The 19908-nt window shown below is 60.2% G+C and overlaps 1 protein-coding gene across 3 annotated transcripts in view; it reads right to left on the bottom strand.

The window, feature by feature from the left end:
* The window catches only part of SEMA6C (semaphorin 6C), a 34532-nt gene extending 26472 nt beyond the window's left edge, over window positions 1-8060 (bottom strand). For 2 of the 3 annotated variants that reach the window (XM_059718270.1, XM_059718271.1), the window contains exons 1-2: window positions 7891-8060; window positions 1469-1552 (exon numbers count right to left, since the gene is read on the bottom strand). The gene's annotated coding sequence lies outside the window, so the exon portion shown is untranslated. Of the gene's footprint in view, window positions 1-1468; window positions 1553-6504; window positions 6958-7890 lie in introns of those variants that run through there. The other variant, XM_019478992.2, reaches the window with a different exon arrangement.
* Window positions 8061-19908: the final 11848 nt, after the last annotated feature.

Here is a 19908-nt window from a genome sequence, read left to right as displayed (position 1 = left end):
AAACTGAGGCACAGAGCGAGTGGCGAGTTGTCTGCAATGATGCTGTCTGGGGATTTGAACCCCTATACCTAAAGTCCTGGCCTGCAGTGTCCCCCACTTTGTCTCAAATGCCCCCTAGTTCCCGTTTGCAGTGCCACCCCACTTTCTGTCTCAAATGCCTGCCACTTCCTGTCCACACTCAAAAGCCAGTCTCCCACGCCACGGGGGAGGTGGGTGGGGGTGAGGTGACATGGCCAAGGCCAGGCAGGAGTGCCGTGGCAAAGCTGGGAGCTGAACCCTAGTGTCCTGCCCCCTGCCCCCCACAACTCACAGCCTGGTCCCTCTCTCCCTGCTCCCATGATGCCCTGGGAGCCCAGCCTGCCCCCCCACCACCTCCCCCAGCTCAGTGACCTGCCTCCTGGATGAGAACCCAGGAGCCCTGGCACAGACACTACTGACCTAACCCCTACCGCTACCCTCCCCGCGAGCTGGGCACAGGACCCAAGAGTCTCTAGTCACTGCTCCAGAGGCTGCCAGGGTGGGGACAGGGGTGTTGGCTCGGTGCTGTGGGGGAGACTGGACACCTGGGTCCAACAGCCCAGCGCTCTGATCAGCCAGGACTGGACCCTCACTCAGGCCCTCAGAGCCTGCCCCCCACTCCTCACCTGATCCACACCCCCATGCTGCGCTCTGCTGGAGACTCACCCCCACCACCAGCCACACGGGAGCTATGACACACACGAGCCCTAACGAGCAGGGGGCTGCCAGCCCGCCCCCCTGAGCCCCGCACGTCCGCGCCCAGCCCCCCCCACCCCACGTCTGGCTGCGTCAGAAATTAAAATATGAATAATTCAGCTTCAGCGGCCAGTTGGAGCCAGCCTGGAGACGTGATGGGGACGGTGGCCGGGGGAGCACCGGGGACATGCCCCAATGCAGCCAGCGTTGGGGCGCGGCACAGCCAGTGCTTCGGGTAGGTCAGAGACCCGGATGCAGGGCTGGGGGGATGTCTCAGGGAGCCAGGCACTCCCGCACCCTCCACCCTGGTCTCCCATCCAAATGATGAATGAGCCAGACTCTGCTTAGCTTTGCAGAGTGTGGTGCCAGTCAGTGCCAGGAGGCCTGCCGGCTGCATGCCAGCCCTTGCCCAGTGCCAGCGCCTGTGCCCAGCAGTGCCAGCCCCTCTGTGGGCTGGGCAGTGCCAGGGGGGTCCAACAGCTACTGGAGCCCTGCAGCCTGGTGGGATGCACCCAGTGCAAGGCTGCAGACACAGAGTAAAGCTAGACCTGAGCCAGCCTCAGCACAGGGACCCTGCCAGGCTGGAGCAGCCCCAGTGCCAAGCCCAAGTCCCTGAACTTGAACCTGTCCGCCAGGCCTAGCAGCTACCACACGCCCAGACACCTGGGTCCCACCGCTCCTCCCTGGCACCTACAGCTCAGTCTGAAACACCCCATACCTAGGATTCACCCACCAGCCCACAGCTGGGCCCTACCTGGGGCTCGCGGGTCCACGGCAGCTTGACAGCACCTGAGGGAAGCCAGGGGGGCTCGGGTGACGTCCAGGGGGTCCAGCAGGGCTGCAAGGGGAAAAGAGAGGTGAGATCCAGAGCTGGCCACATGTGGAGACATGAGACCCCCCCGCCATGGGACCCAGGTGTCCGGGTGTGGGGGTCTCCCCCCATCAGCCATTGCACCCTGCACCAGATACCCTGAGCATGGCAGAGACTGTGCCCAGCCCTGCCAGTGCCCCTCACTCCTGACCCACAGCCCCCCCTCCCAGCACAAGCACCAAATGGGATCTCTGTGGTACCCAGCCCCCCCACCCCTTTGAGGCCCAGCATAGGACAGGGGGAGCTGCCCATGTCTCCTCTCTCCGATACAGCCCCAAGCCCAGCCCCAGCAGGGCACCGAGGACTGAGGCAGGACTCCTGGGTTGTACCCCAACTCGGGGGAGCGGGGAGTCTGGACACCTGGGTCCCCAGAGGGTATGTGGCCAAGGGAGATGAGGCATTTAGAGATGAGGGAGGCATCCAGCACAGTGCCCGTGGAAGCCCCCCCACAGTAGGTCAGGACAATGTGGGAAAACTGAGGAAAGGGCAGGTGCCGCAGGCATGGGTTGGCCTTCCTGTGGGGGGGCACGGAAGCCTCGTGTGCCAGCACCAGTGTGCACTTGTGCATTCACATGCATGCACACTGCACCCCAGTGTGAGAAGCCATGATCCAAGTCATACACAGGGGGCGCATGTGCACACGTATGTGGCCATACACACACGTGATCCCCGTGCAAACCCCCACCCCCATCACTCTGCCTTGTACAGATCACCCTTCCCCCAACACCGGCTGCAGCCGCCTTTGCCCTGGTCTCCAGTCAGTGCCTGACATTGGGGCTGACCCTGAGTCTGGAGCCACCGACCACTGATCTCACAGCCCCGGACCAGACAGACCCAGGGGCAGGGAGCAGCACCGGCAGGGGGAGAGTGCACAGGGGCCCTGGCTGCAGCTCCCAGGCCCTGGTGCATCCCCAAGGGCTGAGTGTGCACACACCAACATGCAAACCCCCCATGCAACACAGGCCTGACTCAGCCCCTCCTCTCCTGCCAGCATGGGGCAACGGCTGGCAGGGCTACCAGGGGCCATGGGGACCAGTGAAACCGGTGCCAAGCTGCTCTGGGAACAGGATGGGGTTGCACACACCTCCACACGCATGTACATGCCTCCACATGCTTGCACACACAGCCCGCCCTGACCTGGCTCTCACAACCTGCCTGCAGTCATGCAACCAGGACACCTGGGTCCCAGCAACCAGGCCTGCTCTGTTCGTTGTTTGCCACCCATCCCTGCCCGCAGCCCAGCCAAGATCAGGTCCATACCAGCCCGGTGCCCCCAGGATCCACACAATCCAGCAGCCAAGAGCCCTGGAATCTGGGTCCTGTGACCAGACGTGCCTCATGCCTCCAGGCCCTTGAAGGCACCCGAGTATCTAACTCCCATTGAGGCTGGGCTCCTAAATCCCTTGGGGGGGGGTTCTGGGCCTCGATTTCCCTTCCTGTCTCGCATCTGGTCAGACCAGGAGAGTGCTGGGAGAGGCTTTGTCCAGGTCTGTGCTGTGCTTGGCCCTACTGGTGCCCATCTCTGCCATGCCAGCCTTTCCCAGCTGCCCTGCAAAGGGGTAATGGGATAACACTTGAGTGTGTTAATTAGCCCCAGTCCATCTATGCCCCACCACCACCACCACCTCCAGGCAGCACCAGCGTCCTGATCCATCCTGCACGGGAACTAGAGCTGAGGGCACCAGGACATGCGGGTTCCCTTCCCAGCTCCAAGACAGGAGCGTGGGGGCTCTGCCGGGTTACACCAAGGACAGGGGGCCCTGAGCCAGGACTCCTGGGTTTGTGTATCCTGGCTCTGGGAGAGAGCCAGGGCTAGTGGGTAGGCTGGGTTCCAGGACTCCTGGGTTCTCTCCCCGGCTCTGGGAGGGGAGAGATTTAGGAGTCAGAGCTGGTGGGGGCAGGGGGTTGGGCGCCCAGACTCCTGGGTTCTTCCCCAGCTATGGAGGAGGGGTGGGAGCTGGGGTCCAGAGCAGAGGGGGTGCAGGGCACCCAGACTCCTGGGTTCCCCTCGCCCCAGACAGGCCTGGCTTCTGTGCGGGCCTGGCTCGCAACCCCTAGCAGATGTGGGCTGCGATCTGTGCCAGAGGGGAGGCGAAGGGGGGGCCTCGGCCCTGGCCGGGTCTGGGACAATGGCAGGAAGCAGCCTCACAGCCGGGACATCCGGCTGGAGCTGGAGCTGTTGCTGCTGTCGCTGCCCGCAGGTCAGTCTGGCCCATGGCCCAACATGGAGCCCTGAGCGCGGGGAGACGCGTGGCCCAGGCACAGGGACTTTGTTCCCCAGCTGCTGCCACCTTGGTGCGGTGCTGGGAGGTCCTGGCGGCTCCTCTCCATCTAGGATCCAAGAGAGCCGTTAGCATCACTGCAGCGCGGGGATCCCGGCACTGGCGCCTAGAGCCCAGCCTAGGATCGAGGCCACGCAGGCCGGGTACATAGTGGGGAGAGGCACCAGCAGGGAATGCACCCACTGCCCAGGGCCTGCCCTGGCCTCCAGCCAGAGGACCCAGGGTCCCGATCCCTGCCCCAGCACACTCACCCCAGCCCCTGCTTCCCACAGCTGGGAAGAGAACCCAGGAGTCCGGGCCAGCAGCGAGGTCCGTACCCACGCAGGGGCCCCAGGGCTGGGATCACTGGGCACCTGGCCCAGGTCCCAGCCATCACCATTCCCCGTCCTGCTTCCCCATCTCTGCATGTGTCTGTGTGCATATCTATGTTCCAATCGGTATGTTCATGTGTGTGTGCATGCCCATCTCAGTGTGTGTGTGTGTGTGTGTGTGTGTGTGTGCGCGCACGCACGCATGCGCCTGTCTCAGTGTGTGCATGTGTCTGTCTGTGTGTGCCTATGTTCCCGCCTCTGTGTGCATGTGTGTGAGCATATGTGGGCATGCATGTATGTCTGTCTCAGTGTGCATGTGTGTGTGTCTGTACGTGCTTATATGTGTGTTTCTGTCTGTGTTTGCCTGTCACTGTGTCCGTGCATCTGTGCGTGCCAGCACATGCCTGTCTCTGCATGTGTCTGTGTGCGTGCATGCGCCTGTCTGCATGCCTGGCGTGATCGATCCCCTTATTTATTCCATTGTTAAAGGCTCGTAAACACAATAACTCAGAGAAGGGGCCGCGGCGGCGCTGGCTGGGCTGGCGGGCAGCAAGCGGGGCCGGGGCAGGGCTGAGGCGGCAGCAGGCATGCAGGGAAGGGGTGGGGGGTGACTTCACACCCCTTCACCGTGCAAAGCACCCACTCTCCTCCCTCTGCAGGAGCCCAGCCTGGAAGCAGCAGCTGGAGGCAGCCGGCCACGAAGCCTCTTGGCTCCCCTCCACGCGCCCGGCACTCACGCATTGGCCGTCGTGCGATGCCTGTAGAAAACACTGTGTATGGCCCCTCGCACAATGGCCTCTGCACCCCCAGCACCTTGTATGGGAGCCAGGTGTCCCCAGGCACAGTTGTGCCCATCTACATGTACACGCTTTGCATGACAGGGTGCACAAGGTGCAGGGGGGAACCGGGGCCTGACCTCCAATGATCCTGCTCCACTGCCCATCGCTACCCAGCAGTAACGAGGGGCCCAGACAAACTACCCCTTTACACCAGTGTAACCCCTCCTCCTGGGGTAGCATCACCCCCTCCTGCCTAGACCCCCCCTGAAAGGATCAGGGCAAAACTCATGGGGAAGTGATACCAGTATAAGTGTCCTGTATCCTTATCCCAGGATAGCCCCTCGCAGGGTGCCAAATGTGAGAGCCCAACAGCCCCCCCAGGACAGCAGCAGGTCTGTCTGCTCGAGGGTCTGTGGGATTTAGCATGCAAGCCCCATGTCCATAGCCCCGTGACCCCAGCCCACGGTGGGTCTGGCCAGGGTGCTCCCAGGATGGGCTGCCTGGGCACCGTGCGCCAGCCACACCTAGGCCCCAAGCCACATGATCCTGCCCGCTGTCAGCTCCCAGGCGACAATCAACCGTGAGGCAGAAAAAAAAAGGCTGTTTTCTTCTCTTGAAAGCCAGAAAAATAGGGCGGAGCTTGCACCCAAGCAGAGCAGATGCCCCCAACGTGTTGGGATCCTGTGCTCCTGACACCAGTGCCTTGTTCTCCCCCACACCTGGCCCCAGGGACAACTGTAGCCTGCATGCAGGTGAGGCCCAGGACAGACCTGGCTATGGAGCGGGGCAGCAAGGGGGCACCAGGGCACCCGTGTGCCACACGGGGCCTAGAATGGCAGGCATGAGAACGAGGAGCCGGTGTTAATTTGTGCCCTTGCCTAGTGCCCACATGATGCTGGGCCCATGGCCCCCAAGGGCAACCCCCTGCCCCCAGGAAGCCCAGTAACCCCGACCCCACCCAGACACAGCCACATCAGGGAAGGGGGGAAAAGGCTGCACCCTCTGCTGGGACATGAAACCCCATCCAGACCTCAGGGCAAAGCCAGCAACACCAGCCCAGCAGGCAACCCCTATCTTTACGTAGGACCTACAACAACAAGGCAGCATGTCCATCCCCCTGCAAAAGGGAGTACAAGATCCATCTCCGACGCACCACAGCCACTTCCTCACCAGCTGAGATGCGGCTGGTTCTGGGGTGGAACACAGCTGCTCTTCACACCCCACGTAGGAACAGCCCCAGCTAGTTCAGTCCCAGGCTGCGTCAGGACTCTGCGCTCAGTACCACAGGTGGGGAAACTGAGGCACAGAACGGGGACATGGCATGCTCCAGCCCACACCACAGGGCAGGGCGGGGCCAGGCGCAGACCCTAGGCATTACAGCTTCAAGCCCTGCACCTTTCTGGATCCCAAAGCCCTGAGCTCACAGGCTCAGCTGAGCACAGTACGGGGCTCGTGACACACAGCTGAGCCTGATGCACCCACCCAGCAGAGGGCAGTGCCTGCACCAGAGAGGGGAAACTGAGGCATGGAGCAGAGAAGCAGCTTACCTGGTCACAGCAAGAGATCCAGGCGCAGGGGGCTCCCTCTGCCTGCCCAGCCCCACGGCACTGGGGCTCCCGTCCCCTACAGGCATCTGGCCTTCGTGTGCTCACCCACAGCACCAGCGCCTCAGCCTCGTTTTCAAGAGGCTCCTCCCACGCAGCCAGCAGGGGATTGGCTACCTCATAGCCACGCACCTCCCCAGTTGAAGGACCCAAACCTCCCCCAGCAGAGAATGGGAACCTGGCCCTGGACAGGTTCACACCTCCCCTGCAGCCACAGTTCCTACAGCACCAGGCGCGCTGGCTCCAATGGGATCCAATCCCACTGCAGCCTCTGGATCCTCAGAGCCCGGCAAGCCTCAGGGGCCAAATTCAAGCCTGATCTGGAGCCAAGGACTGGGGAAGCAGGAGCTAGAAGCCAGGTTGGGCCCTGCCAGCCCCGCAGCGCACGGCACTGTACGCTCACCCACAGACCCCAAGCGGCAGCTGCACCCCACTAGCACCCGGACCCCCAGCTCCCCCTGGGGCGTCACACTGACCCCCTGCATCCCACCCTCCTCAGGCCCTCCTCAAGCTGCGACGCCAAGCAGGCCCTGCGCCTTCCCACACCCTGCCGTGGCCCGTTCCTGCAGCTGGGGGAGGGTGGGCCTGGGCTGGCGAGGGTTAACAACCCCCCTGTTTTCCAGGATGTTTCCAAGCTGGGATCAGCTGACCTGGAATCAACTGGGAGCTGCTGGACCTCTTCCTCCCAGGGCAGGAGGGGCTTGGCAGGGCCAGTGGGGGCCGGGACTTCAGGGGGGGCTGGTGCCTTCGGCCCCCACCCCGCCAGGGCAAGGGGCACAGGCTGCTGCTGGCATCGGGGGTCTGGCCGTGGTGGATGGGGCCCTGGCACCGGGTGCATCCCGTGGCACTGCCCTCCCTGCCCTGGGTGCCCAGCCCGGGGGTGACCACCTCTGGCCGAGCCAGGGCAAGGTGGGAAAGTTCCCCTGGCACAAGCCTGGAGGGGTTTGGCCGCAGCCAGTGCCAGTGCCAGGCAGGCAGGCAGCCTTCCCCACCCGCTGGCCACCCCCTGCCCCCCACGGGGACCCCTCGTGCTGCGCAAGGAAAGCAAAGCCCCTGCCCGGCTCCGTCCGCGGGGCCCCGCTGCACCCCCGAGCTGCTGCACCCCAGGGTGCTGCCCCGGAGCCCGCCGCCCCGTCCCCCCGCGGCCGCTGCAGAGCTGGGGCCGGGCTCGCTGCCCCCGGCGCCGGGCTCGGCTCGCAGCGCCCCTGCCCCGGGCTCCGGGCAAGACTCCGCGGCCGCGGCCCCGGGCGGTGCTCGCCCCCGGGGCAAGTTTCACCCCCCGGCCCCGATCCTGATCCCGGCCCCCCCGCGCCCGCGCCCGCGCCTCACCCGTGTCCGCGGCGCCGCCCGGCCCGGCCCGGCCCGGGGCGGAGGCACAACAAAGCCGAGCGCGGGGCTCCAAGCCCGAGCCGCCGCCCCCTCCGCTCCGCTCCGCTCTGCTCCGCTCCCGCCGGGCTCCCGGGCCGGCCCGGCCGGGCTCCCCCGTGTGGACGCGGCGGGCTCCGCCCCGCCCCGCTCCGGCCGCCCCGGGTGAGCCCGCTCCGGCAGCGCCTCCCCCGGCCGCGCCGCTCCTCTGCCCGGGCGGCCCCGGCCCCCCGGGCACCTCGGCACACGGGTGTCCCCTCTGAACGGGGGTGACACCCGGGAACCCATGTGACACCCATACCCACGTGTTACACCTATACATGCGTGTGCCCCCTATGAACGCAAGTGACCCCCGTGAACATGTGGGGCACCCATAAACACGGGACCCCTATGAACACGTGTGACACCTATGAGCGTGTGTGACCTCTATGAACATGTTACGTCTATGAACTTGTGCGACACCCATGAACACAAGTGACACCTATGAACACGTGTGATACCTATGAATGCGGGTGACACTATGAACATGTCTACACCTATTCATACATGTGTCACCTATGAACACAAGGGATACCTATGAACCCAGATGACACCCATGAACACGTGTGACACCGATAAACACGTGACACCCATGAACCCATCTGACACCCATGAACATGTGCGGCACCCATGAACATGGGTGACCCCTATGAACCTGCATGGCACCTACAAACAAATGTGAGACCCACAAACACGTGTGAGACTTCTGAACCCGTGTGGCCCATTTAGACACATGGGAGTGGTTGGCACGGGACAGTCACCTCTCTGCTGAGGCTGGAGTGAGGATGTACCTCTCCTCCTTCGCCCCCCTGCCAAGGGAGGCCTCCAGGCAGCAGGAGCTGTTATCTCTGCGTGGGGAAGTAGGGGAAGGAAGCCCAGCCCTGCCTGGCTCCTGGCTCCAAGACGGCTGCGGGTGGGTCACTGAGACCTCACCTTCCCGGAGCGGGCCCTAGGGCACACGCAGCCGGAGCTGGGCCCAGTCCTGGATAGTCTGACTCTAGCCCTGGTGCCGGGAGACTCTCTCAGAAAGAGGCAAATAAAGGCCCCGACAAACCTCGGGCTGCGGGAAACATCTGTCACTCGCTCTGCGCTAATTAGCCATCTCCTTCTCCCTGTTTTCTCTCTCTTTTTTTTTTCTCAATGCAGCATCAGAAGGGGGGGTGGAGGTAACTACATGCAAACGTGACCCCTGCCCCCACCTTCAAAAGAGCAGGGGGACTCATGGAGAGGTCGCTGCCCAGTGACCAGGCCGGCGCAACCGTGGAGGAGGGGCAATATAACTGCCTGGGGTCAAGGTGACCGGTGGGACCAGATCAGCAGTGGGACCAGATCAGACACATTTTCTGGTCCCCTGGTTGTGCTGGTGAGATCTGGAGGTCTGGCGTGGCTGGGGGGGGGGAGTGGGGGAGATATATGTCAAGGTCTGGTAAGGGTAGGTATATTAGGTAGATATATGCATGCACACAAGGGTGTGTCTGGCCTGGAAAGATCCAAGGATGTCTATGGGGATAGATAGATAGATAGATAGATAGATAGATAGATAGATAGATAGATAGATAGATAATTCAAGGTAGGTGCTTAGGAATGGGAACAGGCAGGTACTCCCGCCCCACCATGGCGCTCGCCGCGTGCTCCCTTCCAGCCCCTGCTTGTAAGCCCACAGCTCCAATTCCCACGCCAATCCCAGGGTTACAGCTGGCTCTGCTTCCCCGGGCCTGGTCCAGTCCCTCTGGGCTTCTTTGGGTCCTAGGAGATCAGACCCCAGACCTCTGTCGGGACCACCTCCTCATTCCTCGGTTTCCCCCCAGGGAGGCGGACTCTGGACACACAGGTCAGGGTCCAGTACTTGGAATTTCCCGCTGTGGGGAAAAAGCAACAGCAGAGGCCACCTCCAATGCAGCAATTAGTATCTGCTCATTAGGACACAAATTAGAGGGGTCTGTGAGCAGGGCAATGCTCTCACCTCCCAGCCCCCTCTGCTCCTGGGGCCCAGCACACAGATCAAGGCAGCTGCGCTGGCAGGGGGCACTGCCAGGCCCCAATCCTGGCTTCTTTGCTGTGACAAGTGCCTGGCCCAGTTGATCGCACTCCCTTCCTCAATGGGGAAACTGAGGCACAGAAGATGGGAAAGGGGGGCAACTGCACTGGGAGTCGTACAAAGAAGGAACCTAGAAGTCCTGACCCCAAGCTGCCCCCAGGTCATACCCAACCCCCGTTTCAGGATCAGGAACTGACCTGCCCCCCATCTCAGTGGTTTCCCCCCAACACACACCCCTCCAGCAGCCCCCATCGGCCTTTCCTGCCTCAGCCTGTCCTACTGGATCTATCACTGACTGCAAATCGAGTCCTTGGAGGGTTCACCGTCCCATTTCCACGTTGGGGGGGAGAAGGCAGGGGGTTCCCACGTGAATGCCCCCTGTCCTGGATGGCTGCCCTAATGCAGGCACCAGCCAGTGCTAACAAGCTATGGGGAGTGGGGAGCAGGGGAGCAGGGGCTGTTTCCTTGCTGAGTTTGCTTGAGTCTCCCCAAAATATTCAGGATCAAATGTCCCCCCAAGCCCCAGCACTCAGGCCTCGCAGATGCAGGTCTGGTGCCAGCGCAGTGGCCGATGGTCATGGCCCAGCCCTGCAGGCACCGGGTACTGCCCAGAAACCATGGCAAGAGGAGCACCCAGTCCTGGGGTATAGGGAATGCCTGTCTGCCCCCATCTCACACCCTCAGGGACTGGATTCACCCCAGCTCGTCCCCACCAGGGCTGGAGGGACCTGCTGAGAAGCCCAGAGCCTGAGGAGGACATGCTCGTCCTTGTGCCTCGCCCCTCTGGATCCTGACAAACCAGTATCAGCACATTGAGCAACGCTGCCAGGCCTGGGCTTGCCACAGCCCAGCAGGCCAGGGAGCTTGGGGGTGGGGGGTGACCCTGCACCACCCTGCCCTACAAGGGTCTCTGTCCAACAGCCCGGGCAGGAGGCTTGCCCTGCAGCTGGTGCTTGCAGCCTGCTTCTTAGTGGGGGAAACTGAGGCAAGGTATGTGGCCACACCACAGCCGGGTCCTTAAGGACCTGGTACCAGTGCTGAGCCAGCCCGCAGCAGGGGAGAGGGGGACCAAGGGCTCCTTGTCTCTGTCTCTCCCCACCTGAGCAGCCTGCTCCAGGCAGCGCGCCCACTGCTAATTAAATCCCCTTAAGCCGATTAAGCCTCCACTCACTTTAACGCACTGGCAGGCTTTTGGCTTTGGGGCTCATTTTTCCCCGGTAGATTCGAGGCGCCCGATTGCCCCAGACCCGCAGCTCTGTGCTCAGGGGCTGTGAGTGCAGCAGCGCTGATTCACGCCTGCTGCAATGGGGGGCAGGGGCTGGGAGTGGCCCCTATCTACACCAACGGAGAATGGGGCTAGCAGGGCCCCCGGGGCTGGAGGAGAGTGAGAAATCCCCCCCACACACACACACCAAGCAGGGTCTGGCTGTATCCCACCCCCCTGCAGGGCTCTGACCCCAGTGGGCTCCCTGGCCCTGCTGCTTCCACTCCCCCTCAGTATTAACCCTGCGGTGTTGGGGAGCCAGTACTGAAGCCATCAGCCCTTCCACATCAGACACATATTAATTAAAGCATCCAGCGGGTCTAAGTCACACACCTTGGAGAAACCAGGGCATTATATGAGCGTTAGCCACAGCTGCCAAGGCAGGTCAGTTTGCCGTGGTTTACCTCCCAGTAAACCACGTAACTGGTCTTCATCCTATTCATAGCCCCTGATTCTTTGCATAGAGAACTCCATGTGTTTTCGAGTAGAGACGCTGGCGTTCTCTCTCACCCAGTTTAAATGTCAGCAAAATATTTCCCTTCCTCCAAGCCTCTGGGATTTCCCTGTTTCCCCCCCACAGATTTATTAAAACTTCAGTGTGTTTTATTGGTCTCCTCAGCCAGTTCCCTTAAAACTCTTGGCTGTAAGTTACCCAGGTTTGTCAATGTGGGGAAAAAAAGACCACTGTGTTTCCTCCCATACCCCATGCCCTGAAATGAATCCTGTGCCTTGTCTGTGAGAAGGAAGAACAGTTTGTATCAGCTTCCTGGCTACATTTTGGGGGAAAGAGGGTTGTGTGGCTTACAAGTAATTACTGTATTAGATGTCAGCGTATTCTAGCCTTCTTGTGACCCGGATGTATGCTGAGGATGACAGGGTACAAGACAGCGACCTCCTCCGGCTTTGCTCCAAGCACAGACCAGAAACATCCAGTGAACGTTTCTCTCTTTTCCACGTCACTGCTTACCCCCCTCCAGCTGCACCTGCCAGCTTGCTTTACCCTGATGGCAAGTTTAGGAAGGGGGGTTGTTGCTTTGAGCATGCCTTATTGTCTTGCATAAAACATGCACCTTTTCCCAAAAATTTAGCTGTTGAAAATTGGAGCTGAGGTGTTTGTGCCTGAAAGCTTGCAATTAAAGATTTTTTTTTTCCAAAAATCTAGTTGGTCTAATAAAAGGTATCACCTCTACCACAAGTCCTGATTCCTTATCAGCACCCTGCATTCTGTAACCCAGACTTCCACACATAGCCACTTCCTTCCCTATCCTTTGTATATTCATTTCCATATCTGATTCCTGCCTCCACGGCTCCACTTGACTAGCCTGACCCTGTGCCTTGATTTTGCATCCGTGGCCTTGTGGGGCAGGGTCTGTGGGATGTCCCTGGACCACTCTGGGTCCCTGCCAGTGCTTGCTTTCTGCTTTGGAAATTTGGCCCTTGTAGAGGTCCCACATATAACATCCCTGCTTCATTCCAGAACAGGGGCAACTAAATTGGCATCACAGGCACCTCCATCAGGTTAACCCATCATTGCCAGTATTGGGGCAGGACTTCCTGCATGTAACAGACCACTAACAAGCAGGGCTTCTCATTGAGACAACCTGCGTCCTTGGGAGCCTGTATCGTGCGTGACTGTAATGAGGTCTTCAGTGCCTTGCCTTCCCCCTCCCACCGACACCAACCTGTGCCCATCAATATAATACTTGGGGTGTATCCCTGGCACACCAGGCACCAGTCATATGTCACCCCCAGCCCCCTGGATTATAAACCATGCTCCTGGTCCGATCACATACAATCGCACGTGATCACAGCTACATCGGTGCAAGTGGCCTCACTCCAGATCCTGCTGGATTCTGTCTCACAGTGGTGACTCAGTTTCCCCAGCCATACATCAGTATAACAGGAGGGTACAAACTGGTCCAATTTATTCATACCCTTAAGCATCAGAGCAGCAGTCCGTCATACCACCCACCAAACCCAGCATAGAAACCGGCTCATACTGTGTAACTTCAAACGCCCTCAACTCCAAAGAGTCTCACAAGAGACTCTTGACCCCGTGCACAGCCCAAGCTGTCCCAGATTTAAGAGCTAAAGACAGACGCTGCTTTGAGACAGGGAAACTGAGGCACAGAATGGGGCAGCGACTTGGCCTGTGGCAGCACTGAAAGTAGAACCCAGGAGTCCCGGGTAACAACCTCCTTAGCAGCCGTGTCTCATTTCCGTCTCCCTGCCAAGCCCTAAACGTGGCTGAATCTCCCATCGCTAGGTGTTGCTGGCCGGACTCCTGGGTTCTGCCCTCCCAGGGCACCCCTCTTCCTCAGTTTCCCCCACGGATGAGAGCAGGGCAACAACAACAATAACACTTCCACCGCTTCTCTGCCTCGCAGAAGTGCTCGGGGATTAGCCGAGGCCCAGAAAGTGCTTTGAAGATAAAAAGATGCTCTTACCTGCATCCCAGGGGGACCGCGAGGATTAATTAGCCACTGTTTGTACAGCACTTCGAACGTGGAAAGCAGGGTAACCGCCTGGCAGAGTTTTGCTAGAGAAAAGCCCCCTGGAGAACGAGCCTGAGGGAGTTGGGGAGATTCAGCTGAAACAGGAAAGGGGGAAAGGATCATCTGTTTCAGCTCCAGCCGGACCAGGAATCAGGGAGCTCTCCTGGAGCTCTGGATCAAGCAGAAGTTTTCTCTGGACCCGCAGGGAAGTGCGGAATTTCCTTCATGGGTCATTCCACCTCCCAGCAGGTTTCACCACGTTTTTTTTCCTTACAGGGAATATTTCCAGAGCTGGCCAGCCCTGTGCCCTGATTTTTGGTGGGAAAAGGAGGTGACGTCTCACCCAGAAGCAGTGAACCTCCAACTGGAACTGTTACAGGGAAGGGGCAAGGGGCAGGGGAGAGGAGCAGATGTGGGATGGGAGAGCGAGACCCCCCCAGCTCCATTCCAGCCCCCCAAGCAGTGTCCACTGTGTGTGCCTGGCTGGCTCCATCCTTAACATGCCTGCGCACTGGAAAAAAACATCAGGCAGTTCCCCAAACACTGCCATGTCCTTCCAAGCCGGGAGGCTGGAGGTGCCAGTGCCTTCTCAATGCTCCTTCCCTCTCTTTTGGAGCTGAAATCCTTGGCTTTGCTGGTTCTTGCTTGGGGCTGGGAGAGAAAACCCTCCCCTCCATTTCTGCTACTGGTGTCAGGGGGTTTTGGCACTGGGTATTGGCTGCAGCCCAGGCTGGGGATGGGGACTGGGCTGTGCCAGTGCTCCTGCAGGGACCAAAGTCGGAGGGTCCTGGCTAGAGGGTCTTGCCTCTTTGCTCAGGGTCACACAGATGCTACACTGGGGCAGAAAGGGACTTCCCTCGTGCTCAGACTGGTATGGACTGCGGGGTTTCACCTTCCTCTGTAACAGGGACACAGCCTCTGCCTGGGATCTCTTGAGTGTATATTAACACTTTGCAGCAGGAAGAGGTTGGCTGCTGCAGTCCCCCTATTTTTCCTGGGGCAGGGTCGGGTGTGTTGTGCTGTGTGGTGTCAGGACTGAGGGTGGTTTTGCTAAGAGTTAAGATGATGCATTTGATTGGGATGGTTTGGGCAGGGCTGATCCTGCCTCAGGCAGGGGTTGATTAGGTGTGACCTCCGGAGCTCCCTTCCAGCCCCACTGCTCTAGGATTCAATGATCTAGGTCTGAGCTCACCAGTGAGTCTGATGTGTCTGAGCCGGGGTGTATTTACCACTCATCCAAAAAACTTCCTCATCCGGCTGTACTCCTGAGGCCATTTCTCAGCCGAAATTCCCGCCCCAACTCCACTAGGAGCTGCTTTGCAGGGACAGGGCTGAGATGAAACCCATCCTGACCGCAGGTCTGGGAGACACAGGAAGTGACCCTGACCCAACGGGCAGTGGAGTTTCCCGCAGCATGATGACACGTCCCTTCCAGGGCTGTGACCTGGCAAAGGCATTTGCATGTGTGTAACAATGGGCATGAAACATGAGCAGATCAAGACAGGGGCAGCACTTTGCATAGTCCTTGCATTGATGAAAGCAGCTGCCTGCAGATTGCACTGGTGAGAAGGGCTGTACAGGGGGCAAAGAGCTGGCAAATCCCACGGCAGGTGTGCAAGGGATGTATCTGCATATCATTTACATATGCCCCCCCATTCTCTGCTCTGGTTCTGGGACCAACCCCAGGGGCTTCAGCTAGGAGGACAGTCCGAAGCCTGGTGCTGCAGGAGCGGCTTCCAGCAGCTGGCAGCAACAGTAGAGCCTTTATTCCCATGGATCAGGCTCTGGAGGGGGTAAATCTGATACCCGCTAGGCGGCACTGTCCTCTCCCAACCCCCAGGGCAGAGCAAGTGGAGGATTCCCCACAGAGGCATCTCCGTAAGGACATAGAGAGATGCTGAACCCAGGCCAAGGTCTCAGCTGGCAGAAGCAGCTCCTCCAACTTCAGTGGAGCTCTGCAGATCTGCCCCAGCTCAGGATCTACCCCAGTCGGTTGCACACCAGCCCCAAAAGGGGTGCAAACTGGTGTAAACTGGTGTCCCGGTTAGCAGGCCTCCAGCACCCAGGCTCCAGCACTGGGCACAGGGCAACAAGAGGAACCTGGGCAGAGCCCAGCAGTGCGATGGCATGGCTAGGAGCACAGTGCCCCAGGAGAGGAAGGAAGATTAGGGCTGGGGGTGGGGGGCATTAGCTGGAGAAGAGAAGACAGGGGGGAGACTGGACACTGGAGTTTTGCTGAAGAAAAGCCCCTGGGTGAGGAGTCAGGGAGATTCAGCTGCAACAGGATATGGGGGAAGATCCACCAAGTTCAGCTGGGAACAGACTTTGGGGAGCTTTCCCATCACTCTGGATCCGGACAGAAGGTTTCTCTGGACCCAAAGGGAAGTGTGGAGTTTCCCTGGTGGGTCCTTGTTCTTTTCCTCAGGGCTGATTTTCCAGCAGAAAATCCCAGGGAGAAAGTGGCATCACTGGCTAGCCCCGTGGTCTGGGTGGTAGTGGCGCCTTCACACTCAGGGGTTATGGGGAGACCAGGATCCGCTGTCCCCTGGGCACAATGGGCTAGAGAGGGATTTCAGTGCCCCCGCACAGGGGGCTGGCACGACACTCCCTCCCCATGTCAGCACCACGGCACGTCCCAGCCACCGTGTGCAGGCTGCTTCCCGGCACCCTGACAGTGACGGATGCGTCTCCGGGGCCCTGACGTGCTAGAGAGGCCGTAGCTGCTCTGCAAAGACCGCAGCGGCTGTGAGCTGGGGCCAGATCCCCAGTCTGTCAGTGCCCCAGGCGTGCACACCCACCAGGGGGGTTTCACGACTGCTTTGCACTGGTGCAAAAGATGCCTGGGGTGGGGGCAGGGAACCTGGCCCACTGGGAACAGATCCATGTTGCTGGGAGTATTCCCCCCACAGGTAGTGGCCTCGGAGACCCCAGGGATGCCTCTTCCCCCCCAGGCCAGGGCTGAGCTTGGGGTAACCCCACCTGCCCCCACTGGCTAATGATTGTTTTCCAAGCTCTTCCCAGGAGAGAGGAGGTAAAACCAGCCCCGAGGAGGCCAGGCTGGATGGGCCAGGCACTCAGCCGTGCCTGCTTCGGGGCGGGGAGCCCGTGGGCGTGCAATTCAAGTGCCAGTGAGGTAATACCTGCAGCTGATTGGGGCAGTGATGTCAGAGGCGATGTCAGCAGGAGGGGTGATGCCCTGGGGCCGGCAAGGTCTCACTGGTCATTTCCTTCCTGGACCAAATCTCTGCTGCTCCCAAGCTGGGCTCCGTCAGGGAGTGGGGGGCAGAGGGAATCCCCAGCCCGCAGCTGAGATAACAACCTACTCTCGCGGCTAGGCTAGGGGTACAGACCAGGCTGGTGACACATTTGTGGTGGGAGCAGCAGGGACAGCCTTGGCTACCGGGTAGGGAGGGCATGTGAGCAGCACCCGACACACCCTATCCATGGACAGCCAGGCCCCGGGGTGGGGGCCACATCCCCCTGCCACCCTCTGCTTTCTGCCCCTGACCTTGAAATGAAAGCTATGGACTTGGGGAAGCTTATCCTAGGCCCTCGCTCTGCCCCTCCCCAGCCCTGCTCTCTGTGTGACCGGGGAAAGTCCATGCCTCAGTTTCCCTGTCTCAAAGTGAGGCACGACACCTTTGTTCAGGGTTTTTTTTTTTGGAAAACTATATTTCTATATATACACTTCTATAGATACAGCATCCCGGATAAGCATTTCTGCACAAACCTTAAAACGCATTTAAAACCTGTGCACCCGTTACAATGGTCACCCCTGCACCTCTGTGCCCCTGCATACCCATCTGCAGTGCTTTCCATAACACAGTCTCTTAGTTTTCACCCCGCTGTTAGGGTTGACATTGTCCACTTATTCCCTGTCTTTGTTGTTGTCACTGTTGCCTTCACTGTTGCTTCTGCTGCTGCTGACCCTGCTGTTGTTGTCTTCACTGTTTTGGGGTCTGGTTGTGTCGCTGTCGTCTTCATTATCACTGACCACTCCAGCTCTCAGTGTCTTTGAATAGCCTTTGCCAAGAGTCGCTTTGCCAAGTCGAGTTAGCCGCATCTTATCCATCCTCTCCCACTGCTTTTTAGTAGTAGGACGAGTTTGTTCAGGGCGCTGGGGTGGTGCCACAGGCCACGGGAGCAGCCAGGGGCCCTGGGGCTGGGCCCTACCGCACTGGGACCAGGACGAGCCCTGGCCTGCCGCAGCGAGGGCCAGGCATGCCCGTGGCAGGGGTGGAGGCTCTCCCATGAATTTCCCAGCACAGGTGCCCTCGCTCCTGTGCCAGGGGGGTGGGCACAGTGCCTGCAGACAGGGGACAGTCAGGCATAGGCACCTGAGGAGAAGCCAGAGCTGAGCTGGGAGCAGGAGCCAGTACCGCTGCCTCGTGCTGGCTGGGGACTGAACTGTGTGTCATAGCCTTTGTATGGCTCAGGGGGAGTCTCCAGGAGACCATAATGCTGAAGCTGTAAGAGCCGTGGCTGCAGGAGGAAGGAGAAGCAGATGCCAGGGGCTGCTCAGTGCCAGCAGCTGCCAGCTGTAGGCGGGGGAAGGAGGCAGAGGTGGGGCTCAAATATATGGGAGTTGGGGCTGGTGTGTCAGTACACACAGACATGTGTGTGTGCGTGTGCACACGCACATGCATGAGCACTGTGCACGCACACCTTCTGTGTGCTAGGGAGCCCAAACACACACATTGGTGTGCTAGAGAAACACACGCACACACACCACCCATGCAGTACCAAGGACCCCCTGCATGCATGCACATACACACACACACACAAGCACACACACACACTTTGTGCAGTAGAGATCAAACACACACAACCCTGCTTTCAATGTCAAAGATGCCTATACATACACACTGACGCACATTGAGTGGTGGGTATCACACACACACGTGCACACACATGTACGCACACACACACACCCTCCCCGCAGCCGCCTGTGCTGACTCCCAGTCTCTTCTCCCCTGCTCACCCTCTCTGCATCCTACCTTCAAAGTCATGGTGCCAGTGGGCACCAGCCCTTGGCCGTGATGAGCAGGGCTGTGCTTGGCAGAGCGGGGAGCCCAGACCTGGGGGTTGAGCTGGCGCTCCCAAGAAGCTGCAGATGCCCTTGGCCTTGGCCTCAGGGCCTGATCCTGCATCCCAGGAACAGACGCCCGGATCACGGGGGGAGCAGGGATTCGCCTTTCCCAGCATGCTTTGTGGTGGTGTCCCCCAGACCCCACATGGGAGGCCAGGGCTGCCTGGGGTTGATGAGCAAAGTGGGGTACACTTCTGCTCCAGGCTCCTCCCTAGGCTCAGCTGCCCCACAAGCACACCTAGCCTACCCCCTAATCCTCCTCCCACCACCCCGGGGGCACAGGGGGGGGCAGGACCCTCGGGGCATGCATAACACACATTATGGTAACCCTGAAGGGAGGACTGGGACCCAGGACCCCTCACCATCTGGGAGAATCCAGGGTCATCCCTGGTTTGTGCAGCCCCCCTGTACTGCCTCTGAGGGGGAAACTGAGGCACGGAGCAGGGGCAAGGCCAGGCAGCAGAGAGCATGCAACCCAGGAGCCCTGGATGTACCCCCCAGGAGAACCCAGGAGTCCGGGCTCGCCGTCCATTCATTCTCTCTAAGCTGAAACTAGGAACCCAGGAGTCCTGCCCCCCCCCCCCACACACACACACACACACACTGGCCCACTGGTGCCCCCCTGCCCCTTATACCCGCTCCCAGGGCTTCCGGCCCTGGTCCATGCCCTGTCTCTGCCTGACCGGGGGAGAGGCACTGCCCGCCCCCGTCCTGTCCTGCTGTAGCCGGGTTGGAAAGAAGGGGAGAGGGAGAGCCAGAGCCAGAGCCAGGGCAGTGTAGGGGCCTCAAGGTCTCTTGCCACCTCTTATCACTGAGGCTGGGGGGGTTGCGGGCACCAGCCTTGGAGCCAGGCACGCCTGGCCCTGCCAGCCCTCATGCAGCAGCGGGGAGCTGGGGGCTACGGCCTTCAGCCCTCTGAGCAGGAGAGGCGTGTGCATGCATGTGCACGAGTGCATGCACGTACGTGCTCTAGCCCTGCTCTGAAGAGCCCTGCTCTAGCCCTGCTGCATTTTGGGCAGGGCCTGATCCCACTGTGGGGGGAGATCTGGGATTGGAC

The sequence above is a fragment of the Alligator mississippiensis genome, chromosome 15, assembly GCF_030867095.1.
Source record: "Alligator mississippiensis isolate rAllMis1 chromosome 15, rAllMis1, whole genome shotgun sequence".
NCBI lineage: Eukaryota > Metazoa > Chordata > Crocodylia > Alligatoridae > Alligator > Alligator mississippiensis.
This window is presented reverse-complemented; position numbering and strand designations above follow the sequence as displayed.